Here is a 17,051-nt window from a genome sequence, read left to right as displayed (position 1 = left end):
GATATATATATTTAATATGTATTTGTACACATATGGTGACACTAATCTTAATTTATCCATTCCCCCCACCTTTCATTTTACATAAGCTTAGTTTGTTTTCTAAGTGTGTGAGTGTCTTTCTTTGTGGAAATATGTTCATTTGTGTCAGCTGTTAGATAACGCCTATATGTGATGTCATACGGTATGCCTTTTGCTTTCCGACTTCACTCATGTTCTGTGATGATCTCTAGGCTCATCTCGGGCGCCTCAAAGAGCAGTGTTTCCTTGTTTTCCATGACTAATAGTCCACTGTGTCCACGGACCAGCTCTTCTTATCCATTCATCTGTTGATGGACATTTGGGTTGCTTCGGTGTCTTGGCTACTGTGAAAACTCGTGGAGTGCAGCTCTTGCAGCCTGTCTTCTCAGGTGAGAGGCTCAGCTGTGGGTGTTCTGGATGGAAGGGTGGCTCAATTTTTAATTGAAAACGCAGCTCCTTTCTGTTCTCATTATTGGCTGTTACAACTAGACATGTCCTCCGCAGACAGAGGGAACAGAGTTCTCTAAAACCCCTTCAGCATTTATTGTTTGTAGTCTTTTGGCTGACGGTAGATAACTTGGGTGAGCTGAAAGCTTTTTGTAGGTTAGAGGAGTCTGATCATTCCTGATGTTGAGCTTTTCTCCATTTTGCTTTTTTTGATAAAGAGGGGGTAAAACTTACCTCTTCATACTATCTCTTTGACACATTTGCCTGCTTTGAATTTTTTTCACCACTGCCGAGCTCAGGACATTTTTTTTTTTTTTGAGGGCAGGTGTCTTTTAGAGGCCTGAGTCCTTGTGAATGTTAAGTGACCCATAGCTATGCGTTTAAAGCCGCTCTTGCGGGAAACGGCCACAAGGCGGCAGCATTTCTCCATTTCCAACTCTGGGTTTTCCTGCAACAGAGGCTTCCTGGAAATTGTGTTCCTAGGCTGCAAATGAGAGTGCAGTGTGCCAGGGCAAACCCCCAAGAGCTTATATCTCCTTACTTCTTGTGTGTTTTTTAAAATTTAATTGTTATCTAGTATCACAGCCAATTGGATAAAAACGTGGTGTGTGTTCTAGCTGTACAGCATCTGGTTCATTATATGTATGTATCGATCTATTCATCTTTGGATCCTTTCCCGTGTAGGTTATTACAGAGTGTTGAGTCGACCTCTCCTGGTATTCCTTAGGTATTTTGTGATTATATATTTCATATGTATCAGTACATGTCTGTAAACCCCCATATCCAAATTCATACATTCCTTACACCTTTCCACTTGGTTAAGCATAGTTGGTTTTCTGGATCTATGCACGGCCTTCTCTTGGAAATGACTTCATGGGTATCAATGTTGAAGTAACAACTATAAGTGATGTCATAGGATATTTATACTTCGGTTTCTTTCGTACTTCCTTTTGGGTGGGTATCTCTAGATCCTTCTACGGTGGTGCCAGCGGCACTGTTCCATGCTCTTCCGTGGCTCATGTTCCATTGTGCACATGGGCCCCCTTCTTCTTGGTGCATTGTTCTGTTGATGGACATTTGGGTTTCTTCCAAGTCTTGGCTATGGTACATGTTGCTGCAGTGCAGGATGGCCAGCCTGTGTCTTTTTGATTTTGGTCTACTCGGGAGATAGGCCCATCAGTGGGCCTACCCGATTACAGGGTAGCTCAATTTTTACCTTTCAACGCACCTCCACGGTGTTCTCACTACTAGCTGTTACCAGGTAACGTCCCAGCAGCCGCTAGAGGGCACAGAGTTCTCTAAAACACCTTGAGCATTTATTCTTTGTAGACTCTGTGGCTGATGATCATTCTGACGACGGTGGGTGAACGTTTCTGTCGACTGGATTTGCATGGCTTTATTAATTCCTGATGTTGAGCATTTTCCCATGCCCTTTTATTTATCACAAGAGAAAGAAAGAAAGAGAAGACAAAATGTGCACAAAATATGCCTCTTGAAATTGTCGTTTTGAAATGTGCACGTCTTTTGAGTTTTTTTCCTCGATTGACGACCCAAGAATCGTTTTTGAGGGCAGGTGTCATTTATAGGCCTGCAATGATTTTGAATATCAAGTGACCATTAGCACTGGGTTTAAAGCTGCTGTTTTGAGAAACGGCCACAAGGCGGCAGCAGGTCTCCTTTACCAAACCTGGTTACTCGGGCAACAGAGCCTCCGTGGAAGTCGTATTCTAGGTTGTCAATTAGAATGGACTGTGCCAGGAAAAAGCCCCTTATGTTTGTGCCTCACGACTGACTTGTTCGTTTTTTAATTCAATGTTTATTTTTTCTCACAGCAAGTTTGATTACAATGTTTTGCTTGTTGTAGGTGTGAAAGAGGTGGCTCTTTTACACATAAACATGTATCTAGTCTTCTTTGGATCCTTTTCCCATGTAGCTTATGACACAATGTTGAGTACTCTTCTCTTGGTATTCCGTAGGCCTTTGGTGATTTTGTATTTCACCTGTGTTTGTATATCTCTCTTAAACCCAATTTCCTAATGTACACAATTCTCACACCTGTCCATGGGTGAACCATAAATCTGTTTATTGCATCTGTGGTTGCCTTTCTCTGTGGAAATATCTTCAGTGATATCAGTTTTTAGGGAACACCTATAACTGATATCGTAGGCTATGTATCTTTCGCTCTGTGACTTACTGCAAGGTGCGTGATGAACTCTAGCCTCACCGATGGTGCTGTTGATGGCATTGTTTCCTTTTGTTCCTTGGCTAATATTCCATCTGTACAGGTCCCTGTTCTTCTTTGTCCACTCATCTGTTGATGGACTTTCTGCTTGCTTCCGTGTCCTGGCTATTGTAATACTCCTGCAATGCAGATTTGCCTGCCTGTGTCTTTCCACTTCTGTCTTCTTTCTTAGGTTATAGGCCCACGAGTGGGCCTGCTGGATCATATCGTAACTCAGTGTTTACCTTGTAAAGGCACCTCCATTCTGTTCCCATTAGTGCCTCTTACCAGGTGAAGTCCTGTGGCGAGCATTGCCCTCTGAGGAAGGCGCCACTAAGACCCTCATAAGCCTCAGGGCCCGACTGTACTCTCCTTGGTATGCATCCTGGACTTTATGGTATGAACATACAAAAGGAGATGGTCTTTGGCCAAATCGCTCCAGGGACCTGCTCAGTTACTGGGAGTCCCTGGTTGTTCCCTAAAGCTAGGAAAAGCAACCCTGGAGGGGAAATTGGTGCCTTTGAGGGAGAAGCCGAGCAGCCAACCAACCAGCTGATGCTGATAAGCTGTGACTAAGCCGAGAAGCCAACCAACCAGCTGATGCCGATAAGGTGTGACGAAGCAAATTCCCTGCTTTAGGGGTATATATACGGCTAGGCTTTGTTATTAAACTTGCCTTGCAAGCGTCAGTTGCTTGTGCCCTTCTGATCCCATACCTTGGTGCGTTCAGTTCCCTACCCGCTCTCGTCGGTTGTTGCTACACTTTGAGGACCCGCCGCGGCTGGCGGCAAAGTCCCACTTAACCTAGAGGGTATGCACTTCTCCACAACCCCTTCAGCATGAATGGTTGGTAGTTTTGTTGCTGATGGTTCTTCTGACTGGTGTGAGCCGATACCTCTGTGGTTGGATTTGCATGCGTCTCATAAAGCCTTGAAATTGAGCTTTCAGGGATGTCCTTTTTTTCTTCAAACTGTGTGTGTGGCTTACCTCATCACATTCTTTTCTTGAACCATGTGCCGCCTTTTGAAATATTTTGGCCACTACCTCCCTCAAGACATTTTGAGGGCAGGTTTCATTGACAGCCCTCCAGGACTTGTGCACACGAAGTGACCATTAGCACGGGTTTTCAAGCTGCCGTTGCAGGTAACGGCCAGAGGGCTGCAGCATTTCTGCGTTTCCCACTCTGGTAACTAGTGAAACAGACCTTCCTGCCAGTGGTGTTCCTCGGTTATCAATGAGGGTGGGATGTGTCTGGAGAAACCCCCCAAAGCTGATGTCTCCTTACTTATATCTGTTTTTAAAATGGAATTTCTACTTTTCACTGGAGTACTCTTCCATTGTGTCCATGGACCACTGCTCCTTTCTGCATTCCTCTGTGGCTGGGCATTTTCATTGCTTCCAAGTGTTGGCTATGGTAAACATTGCTGGATTGCAGGATTGCCAGCCCGTGTCTTTTTGATTCTCATCCTCTCAGGTGATAGACCCAGCAGTGGCTGTGCTTGATTGAACGGTCGCTCAATGTTGACCTTTCCAGGCAACTCCACTGTGTTTTCCTTAGGGGCTCTTACCACGTCCCACTTAGAACCGAGGGTACGCATTTCTTCACCACCCCTTCAGCATTTCTTGTTTGCAGAAGTTTTGCTGATGGCCATGCTGAGTCGTGTGACATGATAGGTTTTTGTAACGTGTATTTTCGTGTCTAATAATTCCTAAGGTTCAGCATTTTTCCACGCCTTTTTTTATTCTGTTAAACAAAAACAGAAAAAAAAAACCGTGAGTACAATAAACCTCTCGAAATTGTCTTCTTGGAAGGTTGCCCCCTTTCGACTTTTTTGGTCGATTTTCGACCCCAGGATTTTGTTTTGGAGGGCAGGTGTCATTTACAAGCCTGCAATGTGTGTGAATATTGCGTGACCATTAGCACTGACTTTAAAGCTGCTGCTGTGGGAAACGGCCACAAGGCGTCAGCATTGATACATTCCCACATCTGGTTACTAGGGCAGCATGGCCTTCTGGAAGTCCTGTTCCCAGGTTGTCAATTAGAATGGAATGTGCCAGGAAAAAACCCCAGAAGTGTATGTCACATTACTTCTTGTTCGCTCTTTTAATTTGTTTAAATCGGGGTAATGATTAGAATACTGTTGGTCCTAGATGTACAGAATCTGGTTCATTTGTACATTTTATATATATATATATATATATATATATATATATATATATATATATATTCTTGTACAGATCCTCTTCCCATGTAAATTATTGCAGAGTGTTCTGGTGACCTCCCTTGCTATATGGTCGGTCTGTTTGATATATATATTTAATATGTATTTGTACACATATGGTGACACTAATCTTAATTTATCCATTCCCCCCACCTTTCATTTTACATAAGCTTAGTTTGTTTTCTAAGTGTGTGAGTGTCTTTCTTTGTGGAAATATGTTCATTTGTGTCAGCTGTTAGATAACGCCTATATGTGATGTCATACGGTATGCCTTTTGCTTTCCGACTTCACTCATGTTCTGTGATGATCTCTAGGCTCATCTCGGGCGCCTCAAAGAGCAGTGTTTCCTTGTTTTCCATGACTAATAGTCCACTGTGTCCACGGACCAGCTCTTCTTATCCATTCATCTGTTGATGGACATTTGGGTTGCTTCGGTGTCTTGGCTACTGTGAAAACTCGTGGAGTGCAGCTCTTGCAGCCTGTCTTCTCAGGTGAGAGGCTCAGCTGTGGGTGTTCTGGATGGAAGGGTGGCTCAATTTTTAATTGAAAACGCAGCTCCTTTCTGTTCTCATTATTGGCTGTTACAACTAGACATGTCCTCCGCAGACAGAGGGAACAGAGTTCTCTAAAACCCCTTCAGCATTTATTGTTTGTAGTCTTTTGGCTGACGGTAGATAACTTGGGTGAGCTGAAAGCTTTTTGTAGGTTAGAGGAGTCTGATCATTCCTGATGTTGAGCTTTTCTCCATTTTGCTTTTTTTGATAAAGAGGGGGTAAAACTTACCTCTTCATACTATCTCTTTGACACATTTGCCTGCTTTGAATTTTTTTCACCACTGCCGAGCTCAGGACATTTTTTTTTTTTTTGAGGGCAGGTGTCTTTTAGAGGCCTGAGTCCTTGTGAATGTTAAGTGACCCATAGCTATGCGTTTAAAGCCGCTCTTGCGGGAAACGGCCACAAGGCGGCAGCATTTCTCCATTTCCAACTCTGGGTTTTCCTGCAACAGAGGCTTCCTGGAAATTGTGTTCCTAGGCTGCAAATGAGAGTGCAGTGTGCCAGGGCAAACCCCCAAGAGCTTATATCTCCTTACTTCTTGTGTGTTTTTTAAAATTTAATTGTTATCTAGTATCACAGCCAATTGGATAAAAACGTGGTGTGTGTTCTAGCTGTACAGCATCTGGTTCATTATATGTATGTATCGATCTATTCATCTTTGGATCCTTTCCCGTGTAGGTTATTACAGAGTGTTGAGTCGACCTCTCCTGGTATTCCTTAGGTATTTTGTGATTATATATTTCATATGTATCAGTACATGTCTGTAAACCCCCATATCCAAATTCATACATTCCTTACACCTTTCCACTTGGTTAAGCATAGTTGGTTTTCTGGATCTATGCACGGCCTTCTCTTGGAAATGACTTCATGGGTATCAATGTTGAAGTAACAACTATAAGTGATGTCATAGGATATTTATACTTCGGTTTCTTTCGTACTTCCTTTTGGGTGGGTATCTCTAGATCCTTCTACGGTGGTGCCAGCGGCACTGTTCCATGCTCTTCCGTGGCTCATGTTCCATTGTGCACATGGGCCCCCTTCTTCTTGGTGCATTGTTCTGTTGATGGACATTTGGGTTTCTTCCAAGTCTTGGCTATGGTACATGTTGCTGCAGTGCAGGATGGCCAGCCTGTGTCTTTTTGATTTTGGTCTACTCGGGAGATAGGCCCATCAGTGGGCCTACCCGATTACAGGGTAGCTCAATTTTTACCTTTCAACGCACCTCCACGGTGTTCTCACTACTAGCTGTTACCAGGTAACGTCCCAGCAGCCGCTAGAGGGCACAGAGTTCTCTAAAACACCTTGAGCATTTATTCTTTGTAGACTCTGTGGCTGATGATCATTCTGACGACGGTGGGTGAACGTTTCTGTCGACTGGATTTGCATGGCTTTATTAATTCCTGATGTTGAGCATTTTCCCATGCCCTTTTATTTATCACAAGAGAAAGAAAGAAAGAGAAGACAAAATGTGCACAAAATATGCCTCTTGAAATTGTCGTTTTGAAATGTGCACGTCTTTTGAGTTTTTTTCCTCGATTGACGACCCAAGAATCGTTTTTGAGGGCAGGTGTCATTTATAGGCCTGCAATGATTTTGAATATCAAGTGACCATTAGCACTGGGTTTAAAGCTGCTGTTTTGAGAAACGGCCACAAGGCGGCAGCAGGTCTCCTTTACCAAACCTGGTTACTCGGGCAACAGAGCCTCCGTGGAAGTCGTATTCTAGGTTGTCAATTAGAATGGACTGTGCCAGGAAAAAGCCCCTTATGTTTGTGCCTCACGACTGACTTGTTCGTTTTTTAATTCAATGTTTATTTTTTCTCACAGCAAGTTTGATTACAATGTTTTGCTTGTTGTAGGTGTGAAAGAGGTGGCTCTTTTACACATAAACATGTATCTAGTCTTCTTTGGATCCTTTTGCCATGTAGCTTATGACACAATGTTGAGTACTCTTCTCTTGGTATTCCGTAGGCCTTTGGTGATTTTGTATTTCACCTGTGTTTGTATATCTCTCTTAAACCCAATTTCCTAATGTACACAATTCTCACACCTGTCCATGGGTGAACCATAAATCTGTTTATTGCATCTGTGGTTGCCTTTCTCTGTGGAAATATCTTCAGTGATATCAGTTTTTAGGGAACACCTATAACTGATATCGTAGGCTATGTATCTTTCGCTCTGTGACTTACTGCAAGGTGCGTGATGAACTCTAGCCTCACCGATGGTGCTGTTGATGGCATTGTTTCCTTTTGTTCCTTGGCTAATATTCCATCTGTACAGGTCCCTGTTCTTCTTTGTCCACTCATCTGTTGATGGACTTTCTGCTTGCTTCCGTGTCCTGGCTATTGTAATACTCCTGCAATGCAGATTTGCCTGCCTGTGTCTTTCCACTTCTGTCTTCTTTCTTAGGTTATAGGCCCACGAGTGGGCCTGCTGGATCATATCGTAACTCAGTGTTTACCTTGTAAAGGCACCTCCATTCTGTTCCCATTAGTGCCTCTTACCAGGTGAAGTCCTGTGGCGAGCATTGCCCTCTGAGGAAGGCGCCACTAAGACCCTCATAAGCCTCAGGGCCCGACTGTACTCTCCTTGGTATGCATCCTGGACTTTATGGTATGAACATACAAAAGGAGATGGTCTTTGGCCAAATCGCTCCAGGGACCTGCTCAGTTACTGGGAGTCCCTGGTTGTTCCCTAAAGCTAGGAAAAGCAACCCTGGAGGGGAAATTGGTGCCTTTGAGGGAGAAGCCGAGCAGCCAACCAACCAGCTGATGCTGATAAGCTGTGACTAAGCCGAGAAGCCAACCAACCAGCTGATGCCGATAAGGTGTGACGAAGCAAATTCCCTGCTTTAGGGGTATATATACGGCTAGGCTTTGTTATTAAACTTGCCTTGCAAGCGTCAGTTGCTTGTGCCCTTCTGATCCCATACCTTGGTGCGTTCAGTTCCCTACCCGCTCTCGTCGGTTGTTGCTACACTTTGAGGACCCGCCGCGGCTGGCGGCAAAGTCCCACTTAACCTAGAGGGTATGCACTTCTCCACAACCCCTTCAGCATGAATGGTTGGTAGTTTTGTTGCTGATGGTTCTTCTGACTGGTGTGAGCCGATACCTCTGTGGTTGGATTTGCATGCGTCTCATAAAGCCTTGAAATTGAGCTTTCAGGGATGTCCTTTTTTTCTTCAAACTGTGTGTGTGGCTTACCTCATCACATTCTTTTCTTGAACCATGTGCCGCCTTTTGAAATATTTTGGCCACTACCTCCCTCAAGACATTTTGAGGGCAGGTTTCATTGACAGCCCTCCAGGACTTGTGCACACGAAGTGACCATTAGCACGGGTTTTCAAGCTGCCGTTGCAGGTAACGGCCAGAGGGCTGCAGCATTTCTGCGTTTCCCACTCTGGTAACTAGTGAAACAGACCTTCCTGCCAGTGGTGTTCCTCGGTTATCAATGACGGTGGGATGTGTCTGGAGAAACCCCCCAAAGCTGATGTCTCCTTACTTATATCTGTTTTTAAAATGGAATTTCTACTTTTCACTGGAGTACTCTTCCATTGTGTCCATGGACCACTGCTCCTTTCTGCATTCCTCTGTGGCTGGGCATTTTCATTGCTTCCAAGTGTTGGCTATGGTAAACATTGCTGGATTGCAGGATTGCCAGCCCGTGTCTTTTTGATTCTCATCCTCTCAGGTGATAGACCCAGCAGTGGCTGTGCTTGATTGAACGGTCGCTCAATGTTGACCCTTTCCAGGCAACTCCACTGTGTTTTCCTTAGGGGCTCTTACCACGTCCCACTTAGAACCGAGGGTACGCATTTCTTCACCACCCCTTCAGCATTTCTTGTTTGCAGAAGTTTTGCTGATGGCCATGCTGAGTCGTGTGACATGATAGGTTTTTGTAACGTGTATTTTCGTGTCTAATAATTCCTAAGGTTCAGCATTTTTCCACGCCTTTTTTTATTCTGTTAAACAAAAACAGGAAAAAAAAAAACCGTGAGTACAATAAACCTCTCGAAATTGTCTTCTTGGAAGGTTGCCCTCTTTCGACTTTTTTGGTCGATTTTCGACCCCAGGATTTTGTTTTGGAGGGCAGGTGTCATTTACAAGCCTGCAATGTGTGTGAATATTGAGTGACCATTAGCACTGACTTTAAAGCTGCTGCTGTGGGAAACGGCCACAAGGCGTCAGCATTGCTACATTCCCACATCTGGTTACTAGGGCAGCAGAGCCTTCTGGAAGTCCTGTTCCCAGGTTGTCAATTAGAATGGAATGTGCCAGGAAAAAACCCCAGAAGTGTATGTCACATTACTTCTTGTTCGCTCTTTTAATTTGTTTAAATCGGGGTAATGATTAGAATACTGTTGGTCCTAGATGTACAGAATCTGGTTCATTTGTACGTTTTATATATATATATATATTCTTGTACAGATCCTCTTCCCATGTAAATTATTGCAGAGTGTTCTGGTGACCTCCCTTGCTATATGGTCGGTCTGTTTGATATATATATTTAATATGTATTTGTACACATATGGTGACACTAATCTTAATTTATCCATTCCCCCCACCTTTCATTTTACATAAGCTTAGTTTGTTTTCTAAGTGTGTGAGTGTCTTTCTTTGTGGAAATATGTTCATTTGTGTCAGCTGTTAGATAACGCCTATATGTGATGTCATACGGTATGCCTTTTGCTTTCCGACTTCACTCATGTTCTGTGATGATCTCTAGGCTCATCTCGGGCGCCTCAAAGAGCAGTGTTTCCTTGTTTTCCATGGCTAATAGTCCACTGTGTCCACGGACCAGCTCTTCTTATCCATTCATCTGTTGATGGACATTTGGGTTGCTTCGGTGTCTTGGCTACTGTGAAAACTCGTGGAGTGCAGCTCTTGCAGCCTGTCTTCTCAGGTGAGAGGCTCAGCTGTGGGTGTTCTGGATGGAAGGGTGGCTCAATTTTTAATTGAAAACGCAGCTCCTTTCTGTTCTCATTATTGGCTGTTACAACTAGACATGTCCTCCGCAGACAGAGGGAACAGAGTTCTCTAAAACCCCTTCAGCATTTATTGTTTGTAGTCTTTTGGCTGACGGTAGATAACTTGGGTGAGCTGAAAGCTTTTTGTAGGTTAGAGGAGTCTGATCATTCCTGATGTTGAGCTTTTCTCCATTTTGCTTTTTTTGATAAAGAGGGAGTAAAACTTACCTCTTCATACTATCTCTTTGACACATTTGCCTGCTTTGAATTTTTTTCACCACTGCCGAGCTCAGGACATTTTTTTTTTTTTTTGAGGGCAGGTGTCTTTTAGAGGCCTGAGTCCTTGTGAATGTTAAGTGACCCATAGCTATGCGTTTAAAGCCGCTCTTGCGGGAAACGGCCACAAGGCGGCAGCATTTCTCCATTTCCAACTCTGGGTTTTCCTGCAACAGAGGCTTCCTGGAAATTGTGTTCCTAGGCTGCAAATGAGAGTGCAGTGTGCCAGGGCAAACCCCCAAGAGCTTATATCTCCTTACTTCTTGTGTGTTTTTTAAAATTTAATTGTTATCTAGTATCACAGCCAATTGGATAAAAACGTGGTGTGTGTTCTAGCTGTACAGCATCTGGTTCATTATATGTATGTATCGATCTATTCATCTTTGGATCCTTTCCCGTGTAGGTTATTACAGAGTGTTGAGTCGACCTCTCCTGGTATTCCTTAGGTATTTTTTGATTATATATTTCATATGTATCAGTACATGTCTGTAAACCCCCATATCCAAATTCATACATTCCTTACACTTTTCCACTTGGTTAAGCATAGTTGGTTTTCTGGATCTATGCACGGCCTTCTCTTGGAAATGACTTCATGGGTATCAATGTTGAAGTAACAACTATAAGTGATGTCATAGGATATTTATACTTCGGTTTCTTTCGTACTTCCTTTTGGGTGGGTATCTCTAGATCCTTCTACGGTGGTGCCAGCGGCACTGTTCCATGCTCTTCTGTGGCTCATGTTCCATTGTGCACATGGGCCCCCTTCTTCTTGGTGCATTGTTCTGTTGATGGACATTTGGGTTTCTTCCAAGTCTTGGCTATGGTACATGTTGCTGCAGTGCAGGATGGCCAGCCTGTGTCTTTTTGATTTTGGTCTACTCGGGAGATAGGCCCATCAGTGGGCCTACCCGATTACAGGGTAGCTCAATTTTTACCTTTCAACGCACCTCCACGGTGTTCTCACTACTAGCTGTTACCAGGTAACGTCCCAGCGGCCGCTAGAGGGCACAGAGTTCTCTAAAACACCTTGAGCATTTATTCTTTGTAGACTCTGTGGCTGATGATCATTCTGACGACGGTGGGTGAACGTTTCTGTCGACTGGATTTGCATGGCTTTATTAATTCCTGATGTTGAGCATTTTTCCATGCCCTTTTATTTATCACAAGAGAAAGAAAGAAAGAGAAGACAAAATGTGCACAAAATATGCCTCTTGAAATTGTCGTTTTGAAATGTGCACGTCTTTTGAGTTTTTTTCCTCGATTGACGACCCAAGAATCGTTTTTGAGGGCAGGTGTCATTTATAGGCCTGCAATGATTTTGAATATCAAGTGACCATTAGCACTGGGTTTAAAGCTGCTGTTTTGAGAAACGGCCACAAGGCGGCAGCAGGTCTCCTTTACCAAACCTGGTTACTCGGGCAACAGAGCCTCCGTGGAAGTCGTATTCTAGGTTGTCAATTAGAATGGACTGTGCCAGGAAAAAGCCCCTTACGTTTGTGCCTCACGACTGACTTGTTCGTTTTTTAATTCAATGTTTATTTTTTCTCACAGCAAGTTTGATTACAATGTTTTGCTTGTTGTAGGTGTGAAAGAGGTGGCTCTTTTACACATAAACATGTATCTAGTCTTCTTTGGATCCTTTTGCCATGTAGCTTATGACACAATGTTGAGTACTCTTCTCTTGGTATTCCGTAGGCCTTTGGTGATTTTGTATTTCACCTGTGTTTGTATATCTCTCTTAAACCCAATTTCCTAATGTACACAATTCTCACACCTGTCCATGGGTGAACCATAAATCTGTTTATTGCATCTGTGGTTGCCTTTCTCTGTGGAAATATCTTCAGTGATATCAGTTTTTAGGGAACACCTATAACTGATATCGTAGGCTATGTATCTTTCGCTCTGTGACTTACTGCAAGGTGCGTGATGAACTCTAGCCTCACCGATGGTGCTGTTGATGGCATTGTTTCCTTTTGTTCCTTGGCTAATATTCCATCTGTACAGGTCCCTGTTCTTCTTTGTCCACTCATCTGTTGATGGACTTTCTGCTTGCTTCCGTGTCCTGGCTATTGTAATACTCCTGCAATGCAGATTTGCCTGCCTGTGTCTTTCCACTTCTGTCTTCTTTCTTAGGTTATAGGCCCACGAGTGGGCCTGCTGGATCATATCGTAACTCAGTGTTTACCTTGTAAAGGCACCTCCATTCTGTTCCCATTAGTGCCTCTTACCAGGTGAAGTCCTGTGGCGAGCATTGCCCTCTGAGGAAGGCGCCACTAAGACCCTCATAAGCCTCAGGGCCCGACTGTACTCTCCTTGGTATGCATCCTGGACTTTATGGTATGAACATACAAAAGGAGATGGTCTTTGGCCAAATCGCTCCAGGGACCTGCTCAGTTACTGGGAGTCCCTGGTTGTTCCCTACAGCTAGGAAAAGCAACCCTGGAGGGGAAATTGGTGCCTTTGAGGGAGAAGCCGAGCAGCCAACCAACCAGCTGATGCTGATAAGCTGTGACTAAGCCGAGAAGCCAACCAACCAGCTGATGCCGATAAGGCGTGACGAAGCAAATTCCCTGCTTTAGGGGTATATATACGGCTAGGCTTTGTTATTAAACTTGCCTTGCAAGCGTCAGTTGCTTGTGCCCTTCTGATCCCATACCTTGGTGCGTTCAGTTCCCTACCCGCTCTCGTCGGTTGTTGCTACACTTTGAGGACCCGCCGCGGCTGGCGGCAAAGTCCCACTTAACCTAGAGGGTATGCACTTCTCCACAACCCCTTCAGCATGAATGGTTGGTAGTTTTGTTGCTGATGGTTCTTCTGACTGGTGTGAGCCGATACCTCTGTGGTTGGATTTGCATGCGTCTCATAAAGCCTTGAAATTGAGCTTTCAGGGATGTCCTTTTTTTCTTCAAACTGTGTGTGTGGCTTACCTCATCACATTCTTTTCTTGAACCATGTGCCGCCTTTTGAAATATTTTGGCCACTACCTCCCTCAAGACATTTTGAGGGCAGGTTTCATTGACAGCCCTCCAGGACTTGTGCACACGAAGTGACCATTAGCACGGGTTTTCAAGCTGCCGTTGCAGGTAACGGCCAGAGGGCTGCAGCATTTCTGCGTTTCCCACTCTGGTAACTAGTGAAACAGACCTTCCTGCCAGTGGTGTTCCTCGGTTATCAATGAGGGTGGGATGTGTCTGGAGAAACCCCCCAAAGCTGATGTCTCCTTACTTATATCTGTTTTTAAAATGGAATTTCTACTTTTCACTGGAGTACTCTTCCATTGTGTCCATGGACCACTGCTCCTTTCTGCATTCCTCTGTGGCTGGGCATTTTCATTGCTTCCAAGTGTTGGCTATGGTAAACATTGCTGGATTGCAGGATTGCCAGCCCGTGTCTTTTTGATTCTCATCCTCTCAGGTGATAGACCCAGCAGTGGCTGTGCTTGATTGAACGGTCGCTCAATGTTGACCCTTTCCAGGCAACTCCACTGTGTTTTCCTTAGGGGCTCTTACCACGTCCCACTTAGAACCGAGGGTACGCATTTCTTCACCACCCCTTCAGCATTTCTTGTTTGCAGAAGTTTTGCTGATGGCCATGCTGAGTCGTGTGACATGATAGGTTTTTGTAACGTGTATTTTCGTGTCTAATAATTCCTAAGGTTCAGCATTTTTCCACGCCTTTTTTTATTCTGTTAAACAAAAACAGGAAAAAAGAAAACCGTGAGTACAATAAACCTCTCGAAATTGTCTTCTTGGAAGGTTGCCCTCTTTCGACTTTTTTGGTCGATTTTCGACCCCAGGATTTTGTTTTGGAGGGCAGGTGTCATTTACAAGCCTGCAATGTGTGTGAATATTGAGTGACCATTAGCACTGACTTTAAAGCTGCTGCTGTGGGAAACGGCCACAAGGCGTCAGCATTGATACATTCCCACATCTGGTTACTAGGGCAGCATGGCCTTCTGGAAGTCCTGTTCCCAGGTTGTCAATTAGAATGGAATGTGCCAGGAAAAAACCCCAGAAGTGTATGTCACATTACTTCTTGTTCGCTCTTTTAATTTGTTTAAATCGGGGTAATGATTAGAATACTGTTGGTCCTAGATGTACAGAATCTGGTTCATTTGTACGTTTTATATATATATATATATTCTTGTACAGATCCTCTTCCCATGTAAATTATTGCAGGTGTTCTGGTGACCTCCCTTGCTATATGGTCGGTCTGTTTGATATATATATTTAATATGTATTTGTACACATATGGTGACACTAATCTTAATTTATCCATTCCCCCCACCTTTCATTTTACATAAGCTTAGTTTGTTTTCTAAGTGTGTGAGTGTCTTTCTTTGTGGAAATATGTTCATTTGTGTCAGCTGTTAGATAACGCCTATATGTGATGTCATACGGTATGCCTTTTGCTTTCCGACTTCACTCATGTTCTGTGATGATCTCTAGGCTCATCTCGGGCGCCTCAAAGAGCAGTGTTTCCTTGTTTTCCATGGCTAATAGTCCACTGTGTCCACGGACCAGCTCTTCTTATCCATTCATCTGTTGATGGACATTTGGGTTGCTTCGGTGTCTTGGCTACTGTGAAAACTCGTGGAGTGCAGCTCTTGCAGCCTGTCTTCTCAGGTGAGAGGCTCAGCTGTGGGTGTTCTGGATGGAAGGGTGGCTCAATTTTTAATTGAAAACGCAGCTCCTTTCTGTTCTCATTATTGGCTGTTACAACTAGACATGTCCTCCGCAGACAGAGGGAACAGAGTTCTCTAAAACCCCTTCAGCATTTATTGTTTGTAGTCTTTTGGCTGACGGTAGATAACTTGGGTGAGCTGAAAGCTTTTTGTAGGTTAGAGGAGTCTGATCATTCCTGATGTTGAGCTTTTCTCCATTTTGCTTTTTTTGATAAAGAGGGGGTAAAACTTACCTCTTCATACTATCTCTTTGACACATTTGCCTGCTTTGAATTTTTTTCACCACTGCCGAGCTGAGGACATTTTTTTTTTTTTTGAGGGCAGGTGTCTTTTAGAGGCCTGAGTCCTTGTGAATGTTAAGTGACCCATAGCTATGCGTTTAAAGCCGCTCTTGCGGGAAACGGCCACAAGGCGGCAGCATTTCTCCATTTCCAACTCTGGGTTTTCCTGCAACAGAGGCTTCCTGGAAATTGTGTTCCTAGGCTGCAAATGAGAGTGCAGTGTGCCAGGGCAAACCCCCAAGAGCTTATATCTCCTTACTTCTTGTGTGTTTTTTAAAATTTAATTGTTATTTAGTATCACAGCCAATTGGATAAAAACGTGGTGTGTGTTCTAGCTGTACAGCATCTGGTTCATTATATGTATGTATCGATCTATTCATCTTTGGATCCTTTCCCGTGTAGGTTATTACAGAGTGTTGAGTCGACCTCTCCTGGTATTCCTTAGGTATTTTGTGATTATATATTTCATATGTATCAGTACATGTCTGTAAACCCCCATATCCAAATTCATACATTCCTTACACCTTTCCACTTGGTTAAGCATAGTTGGTTTTCTGGATCTATGCACGGCCTTCTCTTGGAAATGACTTCATGGGTATCAATGTTGAAGTAACAACTATAAGTGATGTCATAGGATATTTATACTTCGGTTTCTTTCGTACTTCCTTTTGGGTGGGTATCTCTAGATCCTTCTACGGTGGTGCCAGCAGCACTGTTCCATGCTCTTCCGTGGCTCATGTTCCATTGTGCACATGGGCCCCCTTCTTCTTGGTGCATTGTTCTGTTGATGGACATTTGGGTTTCTTCCAAGTCTTGGCTATGGTACATGTTGCTGCAGTGCAGGATGGCCAGCCTGTGTCTTTTTGATTTTGGTCTACTCGGGAGATAGGCCCATCAGTGGGCCTACCCGATTACAGGGTAGCTCAATTTTTACCTTTCAACGCACCTCCACGGTGTTCTCACTACTAGCTGTTACCAGGTAACGTCCCAGCGGCCGCTAGAGGGCACAGAGTTCTCTAAAACACCTTGAGCATTTATTCTTTGTAGACTCTGTGGCTGATGATCATTCTGACGACGGTGGGTGAACGTTTCTGTCGACTGGATTTGCATGGCTTTATTAATTCCTGATGTTGAGCATTTTTCCATGCCCTTTTATTTATCACAAGAGAAAGAAAGAAAGAGAAGACAAAATGTGCACAAAATATGCCTCTTGAAATTGTCGTTTTGAAATGTGCACGTCTTTTGAGTTTTTTTCCTTGATTGACGACCCAAGAATCGTTTTTGAGGGCAGGTGTCATTTATAGGCCTGCAATGATTTTGAATATCAAGTGACCATTAGCACTGGGTTTAAAGCTGCTGTTTTGAGAAATGGCCACAAGGCG

The 17,051-nt window shown here is 43.9% G+C and overlaps 1 long non-coding RNA gene across 4 annotated transcripts in view; it reads right to left on the bottom strand.

Annotated features, from left to right (window-relative positions):
* Positions 1-17,051, bottom strand: part of LOC136793579 (uncharacterized) — a 231,671-nt gene that overhangs the window by 25,879 nt on the left and 188,741 nt on the right. The window lies entirely within an intron of this gene.

The sequence above is a fragment of the Kogia breviceps genome, chromosome 2, assembly GCF_026419965.1.
Source record: "Kogia breviceps isolate mKogBre1 chromosome 2, mKogBre1 haplotype 1, whole genome shotgun sequence".
Lineage (NCBI taxonomy): Eukaryota > Metazoa > Chordata > Mammalia > Artiodactyla > Physeteridae > Kogia > Kogia breviceps.
This window is presented reverse-complemented; position numbering and strand designations above follow the sequence as displayed.